This window comes from Hylobates moloch, unplaced genomic scaffold (genome assembly GCF_009828535.3).
Source record: "Hylobates moloch isolate HMO894 unplaced genomic scaffold, HMol_V3 SCAFFOLD_14, whole genome shotgun sequence".
NCBI classification, from domain to species: domain Eukaryota; kingdom Metazoa; phylum Chordata; class Mammalia; order Primates; family Hylobatidae; genus Hylobates; species Hylobates moloch.
Window position 1 is genome coordinate 63,036,620 of NW_026652289.1, and position 15,645 is coordinate 63,052,264.

Sequence of the window (15,645 nt, forward strand, 5' to 3'; positions counted from 1 at the left end):
CTTAACGGCCTTTTTTTCTTTTGATATGGAGTCTCCCTCTGTCGCCCAGGCTGGAGTGCATTGGCCTGATGTCAGCTCACTGCAACCTCTGCCTCCGGGTTCAAGCGATTCTCCTGCCTCAGCCTTCCAGTAGCTGGGACTACAGGCGCATCCCACCATGCCCAGCTAACTTTTTATATTTTTAGTAGAGACAGGATTTCACTGTATTGGCCAGGCTGGTCTCGAACTCCTGACCTCGTGATCTGCCCACTTTGGCCTCCCAAAGTGTTGGGATTACAGGTGTGAGCCACTGTGCCCAGCCTAACAGCCATTTTTTTAAACAAAACTTTTTTTTTGCTTCCTTGATTAACTGATATTTTGCTTTTCTTTTTTGAGGTTTGTTTAATCAATTTTTTTGTTTGTGGCCCAGTGCAGTGGCTCACACCTGTAATGCTAGTACTTTGGGAGGCCAAGGCAGGCGGGTCACTTGAGATGAGCAGTTCGAGACCAGCCTGGCTAACGTGACGAAACCCCATCTGTACTAAAAATACAAAAATTAGCCAGGCGTGGCGGTCCGTGCCTGTGATCCCAGCTACTTGGGAGGCTGAGGCTGGAGAATCGCTTGAACCTGGGAGGTGGAGGTTGCAGTGAGCTGAGATCGTGGCATTGCACCCCAGCCTGGTCAACAGAGTAAGACTCTGTCTTAAAAAAAAAATTATTTGTAATTTAATAAATGTAACCTGGCTTACCCAAAAAAGGGAAATTAGTTCCCATTAGGCAAAGATGCTGGAGTTTTCACAGTACCCAATGATAGAAGTACAGCCAAGACTCATGAAGGGGAAGGGAAATCAGGAACTGGAAATTTATAACCCAGGCAGCTATTTTCTTTTCTTTCTTTTTTTTGAGACAGAGTCTTACTCTGTCGCCCAGGCTGGAGTGCAGTGGTGCGATCTCGGCTCACTGCAACCTCCACTTCCTGGGTTCAAGTGATTCTCCTGCCTCAGCCTCCTGAGTAGCTGGGATTACAGGCACATGCCACCATGGCCGGCTCATTTTTGTATTTTTAGTAGAGATGGGGTTTCACTATGTTGTCCAGGCTGGCTTCGAACTCCTGGCCTCAAGTGATCCTCCTGCCTCGGCCTTCCAACGTGCTGGGATTACAGGCCACCGTGCCCCGCCCCATGCAGCTATTTTCTTACTACCCTGGGGTAGCATGATTTCTCTGAGTCTTCCTGCTTTTCCACTTCATTTTTCTTACTTTGCATGTTGTCTTTCACCACTGCACATGGCTGGACATGTCTTCTAACTCTTAAATTCATATATTCGCTCGTGGTTCTGTGATTTCATTCTGAACCTCTGGAAGAAAATTGAGTTTGAAGCAGGTATCTCTGTCTGGTCTAATCAGCTGTGGCCGATGAAGCCAAAGGTTCATAAAACATGGCTTTCAGGCCCGATTTTTATGGAAGGGGAATGATACAGGGCATACAATTCTCAGAGGATAGATGTGTAGGTAAATAGACTTTCTAAAAGGTGGTGGATACAAAGGGATACTTAATGATTAAGAAAATTATGATTTTTATGAAATAAAAAAGATACTGCTCAGTGGCTTCATATATAGTAGGAAACTTAAAATTATTTCATCCCCAATCTATACATGATTATTGTGAAGACTAAAAATGTCTCCCTTTTTTAAGTAAAAAACAATGGAGGTGATTAGCTTCTGCATACAGAATTGGAAGTTTGAGTCATATTATTTTATGAGCATATGTGTATGATGATATATACCTTCTTTAACCTAATATTAATACCATTAATACATCACATCATTCTTTATTTAGCAAACATTTATTGACTGCCTCTTCTCTGCCAGGGAGTGTGCTAAAACAGATATTTACAGAGATGGGGGTGTAACATTGCTTACTCTCAGTGCATAATCTAGTTGAGAAGAATAGATGTTCAAAGAAATAATTAGAGTATTAATGGGATAATCATAGTAGAGATATATACAAGATACTCTAGAATCATACGAAAAGAGAATGACAGTCTCTCATGGAGAAAACAGGAAGGAAGGCTTCGAAGAACAGATCTCCAATATTACATAGCAGTTGACCATTGGAATAGAGATAGTCTGATAGGAGGAACTGAATTTGCAAAGGTGGCATGGAGTTGTGTAAAGGGGGAAACTGTAAATGGTTCAGTATGACTGAAGTGAATTTTTACCCCATTTAACTTAATGAAACTTAAACTAAAACTTTTTTCATCCCTGTCCTTCACACAGTAGTAATTATTGCCTTTTTCAAGAGGCAGTTGTACATTGTAGAATACTCAAATCACTTTTTGTTATATAATTTTGATGTCATTTTGGGAATTGGGAATGAGATGTCACTGATCATTTGCTTTCAGATTCCTTTATTGCATTTTTTTTTTTTTTTTTTTTTGAGGAGTCTTGCACTGTCACCCAGGCTGGAGTGCAGTGGCGTGATCTTGGCTCACTGCAACCTTCACCTCCCAGGTTCGAGTGATTCTTTTGCCTCAGCCTCCCAAGTAGCTGGGATTACAGGCATGCATCACCACACCTGGCTAATTTTTGTTTGTTTTTTTTTTTTTTGAGACGGAGTCTCGCTCTATCGCCCAGGCTGGAGTGCAGTGGCGCAATCTCGGCTCACTGCAAGCTCCGCCTCCCGGGTTCACGCCATTCTCCTGCCTCAGCCTCTCCGAGTAGCTGGGACTACAGGCGCCCGCCACCACGCCCGGCTAATTTTTTTTTTTTTTGTATTTTTAGTAGAGACGGGGTTTCACCGTGGTCTCGATCTCCCGACCTCGTGATCCGCCCGCCTCGGCCTCCCAAAGTGCTGGGATTACAAGCGTGAGCCACCGCGCCCAGCCTAATTTTGTATTTTTAGTAGAGACAGGGTTTCTCCATGTTGGCCAGGCTGGTCTCGAACTCCTGACCTCAGGTGATCTGCCTGCCTCAGCCTCCCAAAGTGCTGTGATTACAGGCGTGAGCCACCATGCCTGGCCTCTTTTCTTTTCTTTTTGAGGCAGGGTGTCGCTGTGTCCCCAGGCTGGAGTGCAGTGGTGTGATCATAGCTCACTATAGCCTTGACCTCTGGGGCTCAAGCAAACCTCCCACCTCAGCCTCCTGAGTAGCTGGGACCACAGGCATGAGAAATCATGCCCAGCTAATTAAAAAATTTTTTTTGTAGAGATGGGGTCTCAAATTTTTCTAATAGTGGTTGGTTTGTTAGTTTACTTTTATGGTAGTTTTTCCTGTATAAGCCTGGACCTTCATGCAGTGGATGACTGAAAATGGTAGAGCTTATAAAGCTTCTGAAGTGCATATTTTTTATTAAAGTAAACATATGGGCTGTGTGTGGTGGCTACTTGGGAGGCTGAGGCAGGAGGATTGCTTGAGCCAAGGAGTTCGAAGTTAAGGCGAGCTATAATTGTGCCACTACATTCCAGCCTGGGTAACAGAGTGAAACCTTGTCTCTTAAAAAAAAAAAAAAGTAAACATATGTAAAACTATTAAGTATCCATAAAAATGTTTTTTAAAAAAGCAAAAATAATACATTGTATAAGCCTAATGTAATTTTAAAACATAATCTCTAAAATCAATGTCATTCTGAAATTTTATAATTTTAGAGAAAATAGCATATATAGGTTATTTTATAAAACAGTTTATTTTTATTTTTATTTTATTTTTTTGAGACAGGGTCTCGCTTTGCTGCCCAGGCTGGAGTGCAGTGGCACGATCTCAGCTCACTCAGCAACCTCTGCCTCCCAGGTTCAAACGATTCTCCTGTCTCAGCCTCCCAAGTAGCTGGGATTACAGGTGCACACCACCATGCCTGGCTAATTTTTTTATTTTTTATTTTAATTTTTTTGAGATGGAGTTTCGCTCTTGTTGCCCAGGCTGGAGTGCAGTGGCTTAATCTGGGCTCACTGCAACCTCCACCTCCCAGGTTCAAGCTATTCTCCTGCCTCAGCCTTCTGAGTAGCTGAGATTACAGGCATGCGTCACCACACCTGGCTAATTTTGTATTTTTAGTAGAGACTGGGTTTCTCCATGTTGGTCAGGCTGGTCTCAAATTCCTGACCTCAGGTGAGCCACCCTCCTTGGCCTCCCAAAGTGCTGGGATTACAGGCATGAGCCACTGTGCCTGGCCAATTTTTTTATTTTTAGTAGAGACAGGGTTTCATCATGTTGGCCAAGCTGGTCTCGAACTCCTGACCTCAAGTGATCCGCCAACCTTGGCCTCCAAAGTGCTGGGATTACAGGCATGAGCCACCACGCCCAGCCAATAAAACATTTCATATCAGTATTTTTCTTCATAAAATTGTACCTACTGTTAAGCAAAACCAGTGTGGGCAGTTGGCAGAATGCCTTGTGCTTCACTACCCTGATTACAGTTGATTAACACCTTTACTTCTCTTTTCAATTCCTTTATCCACTCATTCATGATTCCTCCTCCACCCCATTAAAAATAATCAACCAACCAAAAACAAATAAACAAAAAAACCCCTAAAAAGCCCAGGTTGACTGTTCTGAGAAGTGACTGAGATGAGAAGGAGAGAAGGAAAGTAGTTTTAGCCAGATTTGTGGAGGCGACAGCAGTGGTATGTGTATGTTTGAAGCATGAGGTTTGTGATAAAAGCGACAAAAGTGACCAGTCTTCCTTTTGTCACTTTTATCTTTCAAATATGTTTCCCTCTAACTTTATCGAGGTATATTCAAATATACTTTTGATACTGTCCAGGAAGGAAATGATGAGTAAAGAAAAGGTGATATCCCTTGTGCTTGTTCCTCCTTTTATGTGGAATCCCCTTCCATCTCTTCTCTATCACCTACTGATATTTCAGAATTTAGATGATGTCTTTCTTTTTTGACTCCTCAAGCCTAAGCTGTGTGTCCTTCTTGTGCTTCCTGTGATTACCCCTGTTATAGACTTATCACGTATTATATTGCTTGTTTTCTTGTCTGCCTTCTCTATTAAACCCCTGTAAGGCAGGGTCATGTCTCATTTGTCGTTGTGTTTTAGTGCCTGGTTCTCCAGACCCTGGCACATGGTAGAGGTACCATTTTAGGATTTTTGGTTGCAAATGACAGAAATTAATTCTGGTTAGCTGAACCAAAAGAAAAGGAATTTATTGGAAGCATATTGGTTGGCTTACAGAAATGACTAGAAGACTAGAGAACCAGACTCAGAGAACAAATATGAAACAAACCTCAGGGCTAGACCATAGCCAAAATTATGCCATATGCTTTTCCTGTTGAACACACCGTTGATGCCACTGGATGCCATTGCTGGAGCATTGCCACTAGGTGCTGTATATCACTGCTCTAAGAATGATTTTCTTTTTTGCTTAGAAACAATAGAAATTGATTTCCCACGGTTCTCAAGTCTGGAGGTCCGAGATCAAGGTGCCAGCAAGGTCAGGTTCTGGTGAGGGTCCACTTTTGGGTGGCAGACTGCTGACTTCGTGTATCCTCACATGGTGGAAACAGCCCTGAGAATGAATCGAATCAATCTTTTTTTTTTTTGAGATGGAGTCTTGCTCTGTCACCCAGGCTGGAGTGCAGTGGCGCGATCTCGGCTCACTGCAACCTCTGCCTCCCAGGTTCAAGCGATTCTCCTGCCTCAGCCTCCTGAGTAGCTGGGATTACAGGCGGGTGCCACCATGCCCAGCTAATTTTTGTATTTTTAGTAGAGACAGGGTTTCACCATATTGGTCAGGCTGGTCTCAAACTCCTGACCTCATGATCTGCCCGCCTTGGCCTCCCAAAGTGCTGGGATTACAGGTATGAGCCACCATGCCTGGCCAAATATCTGGTCTTTTTCCGCTTTCATGACTGGTTCGGACATCCAGCCTTTTTTATAAGATACATACAGTGGCAGATTTTCTAAACATAGAAAGGGAGTTCAAATGCTACATGGTCAAAAATAAAACTGATACATGTCCATTTCAATATTCAGTAAATATTTGTCAGATGAGTGAATGAGAGAATCGGAGTCATGATTTCCTATCTCTAGACCTTTAAATCACCAAACATTGAAGTGATAATGGTGTTGCTAATGTAATTGAAAATAAAATCGAAGGAGCAAGCTATGGAGGGGAACAGGGATGAGGCTGAGAAATGTGTCGAGATCGCCCGGGAGGCCCTGAATGCCGGCAACTGTGAGAAGGCCCAGCGCTTCCTGCAGAAGGAGGAGAAGCGCTACCCACTGCCCTCGGGCAGCGCATAAACAAATGTAAAAATTACTATGAAGTACTTGGAGTTACAAAAGATGCTGGTGATGAAGATTTGAAAAAAGCTTATAGAAAGCTTGCTTTGAAGTTTCATCCAGACAAAAACCATGCACCTAGAGCAACAGATGCTTTTAAAAAGATTGGAAATGCTTATGCTGTTTTAAGTAATCCAGAAAAGCGAAAACAGTATGACCTCACGGGCAATGAAGAACAAGCATGTAACCGCCAAAACAATGGCAGATTTAATTTCCATGGAGGTTGTGAGGCTGATATAACTCCAGAAGACTTGTTTAATATATTTTTTGGGGGTGGATTTCCTTCAGGTAGTGTACATTCTTTTTCAAATGGAAGAGCTGGTTATAGCCAACAACATCAGCATCGACATAGTGGACATGAAAGAGAAAAGAGGAGATGGAGGTTTTTCTGTGTTTATCCAGCTGATGCCCATAATTGTATTGATCCTCGTGTCATTAAGCCAGTTGATGGTCTCTAATCCTCCTTATTCCTTATATCCCAGATCTGTAACAGGACAAACTATTAAAATGCAGACAGAAAACTTGGGTGTTTTTTATTATGTCAGCAAAGACTTTAAAAATGAATATAAAGGAATATTATTACAAAAGGCAGAAAAGAGTGTGGAGGAAGATTATGTGACTAATATTCGAAATAACTGCTGGTAAGAAAGACAACAAAAAACAGATATGCAGTATGCAGCAAAAGTATACTGTCGTGATCGACTCCGAAGGAAGGCAGATGCCTTGAGCATGGACAGCTATAAAGAATTAGAGCGGCTTACCAGTCTTTGTAAAGGAGGATGAACTGGAATTTTTATTTATACCTTTTAGCGTGCTCTTTATTTTTTCTGTAAGTTTAGTTTCATCATGAGAGATGAAGGAAAAGATCTGATACTGAAAACTAAACTGAATAGTTGGTTCCTGAAATCTTGGACTGTTTATGACCTACTGGCTCTTTTAAATACTAACTGAAAACTAAAATGGAATATTTTAGTTACGCTTCTACAATTATTTTCATTTTAAAAGCTTACATGATTCCTAACTAAAATGTCTTGAGAAAGGATTATCACACCTGTAGCAATTTCCAGTTTTAGTAATTCTCCATTTTTTTCCCTTGTCATGTAAATATTTATGGAATGATCATTTCGTGTACATACAGGTTGCTGCTTTTTTATTTAAATTCTTTTAGTGTTTTGCTCCATGATTCATTCAGTTTAAATTGATGGAATAAATGTTATGTGACACATTTACATTTTCCTTATCAAGGTGGCAAATATGTGGACTTTAAACAGTGAAACTTTTTCAAAAAGAAAAAACAAAAACTTTAACTTTGTGTAAAATCTTATAGTATTATCAGCTTAGAGGGACTTGATATTTTTAATATTGCCGTTATATTCCAAAATATATATTGAAATAAATGAACTGATGTAGAATATCATTTTGCTAGTTTTATGAATTACTATATATATACATGCATAGAAATGAAATGCTATACTGATAGATTTTAAAGAAAATATGAGGAAATGGCTATAAATATTAAACTAAAAGAGTCTTCAACAGTAAAGTGTAGTTATGTCATTTACGATTCCAGTACTTTAAAGGCCACCAAATTTTGATGTGTATGTCCTTGAAGGGCTGCTAAAATTTATGACGAGGACTCACATTTTCCCCCATAGGAATTTGCAGTTTCTTGGTGATCATTTAAGCAGGATCCAAAGAAGTTCTTCTACAAATAAGTAATAAGAAAAATGATGGCCGGGCGCGGTGGCTCACGCTTGTAATCCCAGCACTTTGGGAGGCCGAGGCGGGCGGATCAGGAGGTCAGGAGATCGAGACCACAGTGAAACCCCGTCTCTACTAAAAATACAAAAAAATTAGCCGGGCGTGGTGGCGGGCACCTGTAGTCCCAGCTACTCGGAGAGGCTGAGGCAGGAGAATGGTGTGAACCCCAGGAGGCGGAGCTTGCAGTGAGCCGAGATTGCGCCACTGCACTCCAGCCTGGGCGACAAAGCAAGACTCCGTCTCAAAAAAAAAAAAAGAAAAATGAGTACTAAAATACAGCTTTGTGCCTTTTAACCCTATGCCAACTCCTAAACATATAAGTAGATTACAGTATACTTATCTGATCAGAGCATGATCTGTTTGGCCACATACAAGTGTAAGCAGAAATAGAGCAGCAGCAGGTAGAATAGTAACTTAAAGCAAGTCATCCTTTAAAAATTCTGAGCTAAAATCTATTCACCGTTGAGTAACTGAATTAATCCTATAGGAATAAGCTCCTTGTAAGTAATTCCATATTATGAATTAGAAAAAAAAACAGCTGGAAATTGAAGTTTTTGGTGCCTGTATACTGAATATGAAACTATTTGATTTCTAGTCTTCTGTGTTTAGCAGTTGTAATATTTTAATGAATTTGCTTCATACTCGGTTAATGGAACATAAACATATCTTTGGTACTTCTTTGTGAGTGAGAGAATGCTAGATAGGGTGGCTTTGTTCTTTGTTTAAATTTTTTTTCTGAATGTAGTTAATTTATGGCATCTGTTGAATAAAACTGCTAAAATGAAAAAAAAAATCAATACCAAACCATAAAATAAGCAAAAGATAAGCAAACTCAGCAAATTTCTGGTTTTTTAAAAGGACGAGTACCTCATTAAGTGATTTACATCAAATTATTTGAATGGAATTTATACTTTTTTTGGTCCCTTATTTTGAAATACCCAAGCCATGAGCTTATTTGCGTATCTGATAATCTAATGCTGGATAGAACCAGGATTTTAATTTGGCTGAAGTGATTTCAGAGCATGTAGCTGCTATACCTTACTACATTTTATAGTTTTCATATAGTTGTATTCAGCAATGAATTAAAACAGGAACAACAAATCAGTATTTTAGAGAGCTCAGTCAGAGGAATGTTTATGTTTGTGGAGGAAAAAAGGTTTTTATTTATTTCTAAGCCATCTTACTCACCAAATATAAGGTCTTACTATAACAATTTTGGAAAACAGTTTGGCATTAAGCCCTACCACAGTTGAGTGTGTGTGTGTGTGTGTGTGTACGTGTGTGTGTGTACCTTATATGCTAGGAATTTCATTCTTAGCTATTTTTTAAAAAATCTATGTGTTTTTATATGCATCAAAACTCATAATAGTTTATATCTGACTTTGTAATCATTTATAATAGCCTCACATTGGAAACCAGCCAAATGTCAATTAACAATAGAATGGATACATAAAATTGTGGGGTTTTTTTGTTTGTTTTTTTTTTTTGAGACAGAGTTTTGCTCTTGTTGCCCAGGCTAGAGTGCGGTGGTACGATCTCAGATCACTGCAACCTCCACCTCCAGGGTTCAAGCAATTCTCCTGTCTCAGCCAGCCGAGGAGCTGGGATTACAGGCGCCCACCACCATGTCCGGCTATTTTTTTTTTTTTTTTGTATTTTTTAGTAGAGACAGGGTTTCACTATGTTGGCCAGGCTTGTCCTAAACTCCAAACCTCAGGTAGTCCACCTGCCTCTGCCTCCCAAAGTGCTGGGGATTACAGGTATGAGCCACTGAGCCCGGCAAAATTGTGTATTCTTAAAATGAAAAACTATACAGAAATGAAAATGAACAAACTGCTATATATGACTATGGCCAAATCTCAAAAAGCATTGTAGAATGAAAAAAGCTAGACCAAAATAATGCACACTTTATATGTCCTTCCATGTTCCATTTATGTAAAAGTTCAGAAATAGAAAAAAACTAATCTACTGTTAGCATTCAAGATAGTGGTTCTCTTTGGGAAGGTTGGAGGGGGCTTCCTGTTACTGTTAATGTACTATTTCTTGACCTGCGAGGTGTTTGTAATGGGTGATGTGTTTATTTTGTGATAATTCCTGGAGTTGTACATTTTCTGTATGTGTGTTATACTTTAAAAAGTAAAAAAACAAAACAAAACAAAACAAAACAAAAAACAGGCTAGGTGTAGTAGCTCATGCTTGTTATCCCAACACTTTGGGATGCCAGCACGGGCAGATCACTTGAGCCCAGGAGTTCAAGACCAGGAGTTCGAGACCAGCCTGGGCAACATGGCAAAACCGCATCTCTACCCAAAAAAAAAAAAAAAAAAAAAAAGAAAAATTAGCCAGACGTGGTGGTGTGCGCTTGCAGTCCAAAGCTACTTAGGAGGCTGAGGTCTCCAGGTGAGCCATGATTGTGCCACTACACTCCACACTGATTTGAGTTTTGCTGAAACCAGTGGTTACATATTTCTCTCTGGAAGGAAGTGGGGTAAGAGCACCTCAGATACAGAGAACTGATTTCATCACATTTTTCATTTCGTGGTACACTTTTGTGACTAACCTGTATGAAGCCCTGCTTTATTTTATTCTCCTTTATCTCTCGTCTTCACTCCAGTTCCCTTTCCCTCACAGTTATCCATTTGAATATGTCTAATATATCATCCTGAATGTCTTTGAAAACTATCATACTAACTTTAATATATATGTTTTAAGTTTATATAAATGCTATTTTGCTGTAGATTCCTTTCTGCTGATTACTGTTTTCATTCAACACTAAATTTAAATAATGCATTTGTGTTTCTATGTTTACATCTATTCTTTTACTTCTGACTGTCCCATGGTACTCGATAATGGTATCACTTGCATTTTAAAAATTATTCCTGATTGGATTACAGGTGGTTCATGCCTGTAATCCCAGCATTTTATGTGAGCCAAGGTAGGAGAATTGCTTGGCCCAGGAGTTTGAGGCTGCAGTGAGCTATAATTGCACCACTGCACTCCAGCCTGGGTGACAGAATGAGACTTTATCCCAAATAAATAAGTAATCATTCATTTAACAGATATTCACCATATACTATTTGCCAGGTACTATTCTAGGTGCTGGTTATGCAGCAGTGAATAAAACAAAAATCTGTACCCTCATGGAACTTACAATCTTGTGGAAAGAGAGAGAATAAATAAGTAAGACATACGGTATGTTAGACAGGCAAGCTGGTTAATTTTTATGCCTCAGTTTGTTCAATTATAATAAAGGTACTTGAAACAAAATCTCCAAGGACCTTCCTAGCTCTAAAATCCCATGATTCTATGGTGTTTTAACTTTCTCATTTTTTTCTACTGTGCTGACCTCATCCATTTAATAAATATTTACACACCTACCATGTGTTTATAACTGCTATGCATGTGAGAGAATCAAAAGAAGTAGAGCACAAAGTTTCTGCCTTTGAATTGTTTATAGTCGGTCTGGAAACAAGAGGTATCTGTATATTAACACTGTTATTTCCAGTCTGTTCTTATTCTGTCTAGAACAGATCCATATTCTCAAGGGAATAGCAGCTACTTCAGCTGCAACCTAATTTCTGGGTGAGGGACAGGGTTGCCCCTGAACACAGTATAAGACTCCTTTTTTTAAAATGTTCTTTTTTTTTTTTGAGACGGAGTCTCGCTCTGTCACCCAGGCTGGAGTGCAGTGGCGCAGTCTCGGCTCACTGCAAGCTCTGCCTCCCGGATTCACGCCATTCTCCTGCCTCAGCCTCTCCGAGTAGCTGGGACTACAGGCGCCCGCCACCACGCCCGGCTAAGTTTTTGTATTTTTAGTAGAGACGGGGTTTCACCGTGGTCTCGATCTCCTGACCTCGTGATCCACCCGCCTCGGCCTCCCAAAGTGCTGGGATTACAAGCGTGAGCCACCGCGCCCGGCCTAATAAGAATGTTCTTATATATGTAGGAATCCTCACTGTAGTTCTGTAGCATTATTTATATGTAGGAATCCTCACTGTAGTTCTGTAGCATTATTTTATGTTGTCCACTTATTTTCAGTCTGGAACTTAGCCAGGATAGGAAAATTTATCTCAGAATTTAGTAGATTGGTTTTCACTGGGATTTAATGGATGATCAGTCTCTGCCCTCCTTATCTTTCGTGTGCCTATATATGTCTGTGTGTAGTATCCCTCACTGTCTGCTGGGGATCAGTTCCAGGACCACCTGTGGATTCCAAAATCCACTCAAGCCCCGCAGTTGCCTGTTCAGAACTTGTGGATACAAAAAGTTGGCCTTCTATTTTTGCAGCTTTCGTGTCCCACAATACCATATTTTTGATCCAAGTTGGTTGCAGATGCAAAATTGCCCATACTGAGGTCTGACATATTTATTGCAAAAAAAAAGAAAACCGTGTGTAACTGGAACTGCACAGTTCAAATCAGTGTTGTTCAAGAGTCAACTGTATTTGTATGTTTGTTTGTTTGTTTGTTTGTTTTGTGCAGTGGTGCCATCTCGGCTCACTGCAAGCTCCACCTCCCGCGTTCACGCCATTCTCCTGCCTCAGCCTCCGGAGTAGCTGGGACTACAGGCACTCGCCACCGCGCCCGGCTAATTTTTTGTATTTTTAGTAGAGACGGGGTTTCGCCGTGGTCGCAATCTCCTGACCTCGTGATCCACCCGCCTTGGCCTTCCAAAGTGCTGGGATTACAGGCGTGAGCCACCGCGCCCGGCCTGTATGTTTGTTTAATTATGTTCAAGTATAATGTTCTGGATGCCTGAGTAAATGTGACCAACAACAAGGCTTTCAACACGCCAAATAAGCTTATACTTTGTGCTTTGGTTTGTTTCTGCATCTATTTTGTAAGAAAGTATTGTTTTTGGAAATATATCTTTGCATTTCATTGGCTGTGTGTACTTTGTGATAAAAATACACCACTCCACAGGGATTAGGGATAGTGGGGTGAAGCGGGGAGGGCAGTGTGTGTGCTTATAAAAGGGCAACACTAGGGGCCCTTGTGATGGAACTGCGCTGCATCTTGTCTTTGGTAATGGATACATGGTTTTATGCACATGGTGACAAAACTGTGCTTATAAAGGGCAATACCAGGGATCCTTGTAATGGAACTGTACTGTATCTTGATTTTGGTGATGGATATGTTGTATTATGCACATGTGATAAAACTGCATAGAACTAAACACACACACAGATGAATACAAATAAAACTGGGGAAATCAGGATGAGATAGGTGAATTGTATCAATGTCAGTAATACAGCTGTGCTATAGTTTTGCAAGATGTTACCATTTGAAGAAAATGAGGTGAAAGGTATACCAGATCTCTATTATTTCTTTCAACTGAATGTGAATCTACAATTATCTCAAACTAAAAGTTTCAATTAAAAATAACAATTTAAAGAAGTCTGTGTTAAAAGATAATGGCTTAGCACATGTAGCTGCAGGAAGCACATTCATATATCACTTTGTGGAGCATGACTTTCATTTACAATCAAAGGATGCTCTGCTAAATAGCTTTTATAAATTTTCTATTCCAGGTTTTCTTGTGCATATATAGAAAGTAAGGCAATAGCTGTGATGTGTTATCTTCATTAGCAGAAGAAGAACTTTGCAAACACTTAAGTGATGCCAGTTTTGTATCAGTCTCATCTTCTGTGTCAAATAGAAAATCAGTTAATTCTAATAATGGTTCTTTTTTTTCGTACAATTCATGGAATAAAATTAAAGTTTTTGGAAGTTCATTCATCAGAATGGAAATATTTGATATTATTGTGAATACTAATGTGAATTCAACATCAAAGAAAATGTTACTTTTTTTTTTTCTTTGAGACAGGGTCTTGCTCTGTCACCCAGGCTGGAGTGCAGTGGTGCCATCATGGCTCACTGCAGCCTCAACCTCCTGGGCTCAAGCAGTCCTCCGACCTTAGCCTTCCAAGTAGCTGGGACTATAGTGCACACTACCACACCCAGCAAATTTTTAAAATTTTTGTACAGATGGGGGTCTCACTATGTTGCCCAGGCTGGTCTCAAACTCCTGACTCAAGAGATCCTTCTGCCTCGGTCTCCCAGAGTGCTGGGATTACAGGCATGGGCCACTGTGCCTGGCCACTTGTTATTTTTTTTAAATTTCTTTTTAAAATTAAATTTAATTATTGTTTTTTTTTTGAGACAGAGTTTCGCTCTATTGCCCAGGTTGGAGTGCAGTGGCATGATCTCTGCTCACTGCAACCTCCACCTCCAGGGTTCAAGCAGTTCTCATGTCTCAGCCTCCCGAGTAGCTGGAATTACAGCCACATGCCTCCATGCCCAGCTAATTTTTGTATTTTTAGTAGAGACGGGGTTTCGCCCTGTTGGCTAGGCTGGTCTCAAACCCCTGATCTCAAGTGATCCTCCCGCCTCCGCCTCCCAAAGTGCTGGGATCATAGGCGTGAGCTACCATGCTCAGCTGATTTTATTTTTTTGTCCAGATGAGGTCTTGCTGTGTTGCCCAGGCTGGTCTTGAACTCCTGGCCTCAAGTGATTTTTCTGCCTTGACCTCCCAAAGTGTTAGGATTATAGATATGAGCCATTGCACCTGGCCTGTTTTTAGAATAATGATACAAATATTAAGTTTAATGGGGCAGAGTTATGGTCAAAACAGTGTTCTTACTATATTAAGAAACTCAATGTAGCAGAAAATATATTTGAAATTGGTTGTAGCACATTCATAATTCATAATTACATCTAAATAAGTCTGGTATTCTACCAATAAAATAACTGTAATTTTCAAAATTTACAAGTATTTCTATATACCTACAGTATTTTTACTAGAAATTTTTGTGACAACTGATGTTGAATTTTTAAAAATGTTTCAGCAAGTCAGTATTTACATTGTTTCATTGCCACCTGTCAGCAGTAACATTTTAGAGATATTTGAAAAGTACGTTTACCATTCCATATTTACTCCCTGAAATTTTTTCAGGGAACTTTTGGCATCCTCATTTTAAAAATACATATATCTATCCTGACAATATTTAGCAGTTCAAAAGGTAATGAGATTATGAATATATTATTTTGCTTTCATTCTTTTCACCCTCCATTTCAAGACATTATCGAATTTTTTTTTTTTTTTTTTTTTTTTTGAGGCAAGGTCTTGCTTGGTCACCCAGGCTGGCTGGAGTGCAGTGGTGTGAACAAGGCTCACTGCAGCCTCGACCTCCTGGGCTCAAGCAATCCTCCCATCTCAGCCCCACCAAGGAGCTAGGACTACAGGACTGTACCACCACGCCTGGCTACTTTTGGTATTTTTTTGTAGAGACAGGATTTTGCCATGTCTCAAACTCCTGAGCTCAAGTGATCCATACGCCTCGACCTCCCAAAGTGCTGGGATTATAGATGTGAGCCACTGTACATGGTATTTATTAAATTCTTGACTCAGTTTATGCCCTTACCCCCTTCTCTTCCACTTCTCATAGACACACACATGTCAAGGACTTAACCAAGTTAGATGAATCTTGTGTCTGGGTGTAGCTGCTCCTATTTCCTGGTTGTTAGTAGATATTCCATGTTGGTTAAAGCTGTGGTTTCTTCCTCTTGAGGTGCTTATGATTTCTGTGCTGCAGCTTGTTTCCCCGCAGAAACTGTTG

General features: G+C 40.3%; 1 protein-coding gene and 1 pseudogene across 1 annotated transcript in view; both read left to right on the plus strand.

Moving 5' to 3' along the window:
* Positions 1–15,645, plus strand: part of DENND4A (DENN domain containing 4A) — a 143,576-nt gene that overhangs the window by 15,778 nt on the left and 112,153 nt on the right. The window lies entirely within an intron of this gene.
* LOC116482031 (dnaJ homolog subfamily B member 14-like) lies at positions 6,023–8,048 on the plus strand (annotated as a pseudogene).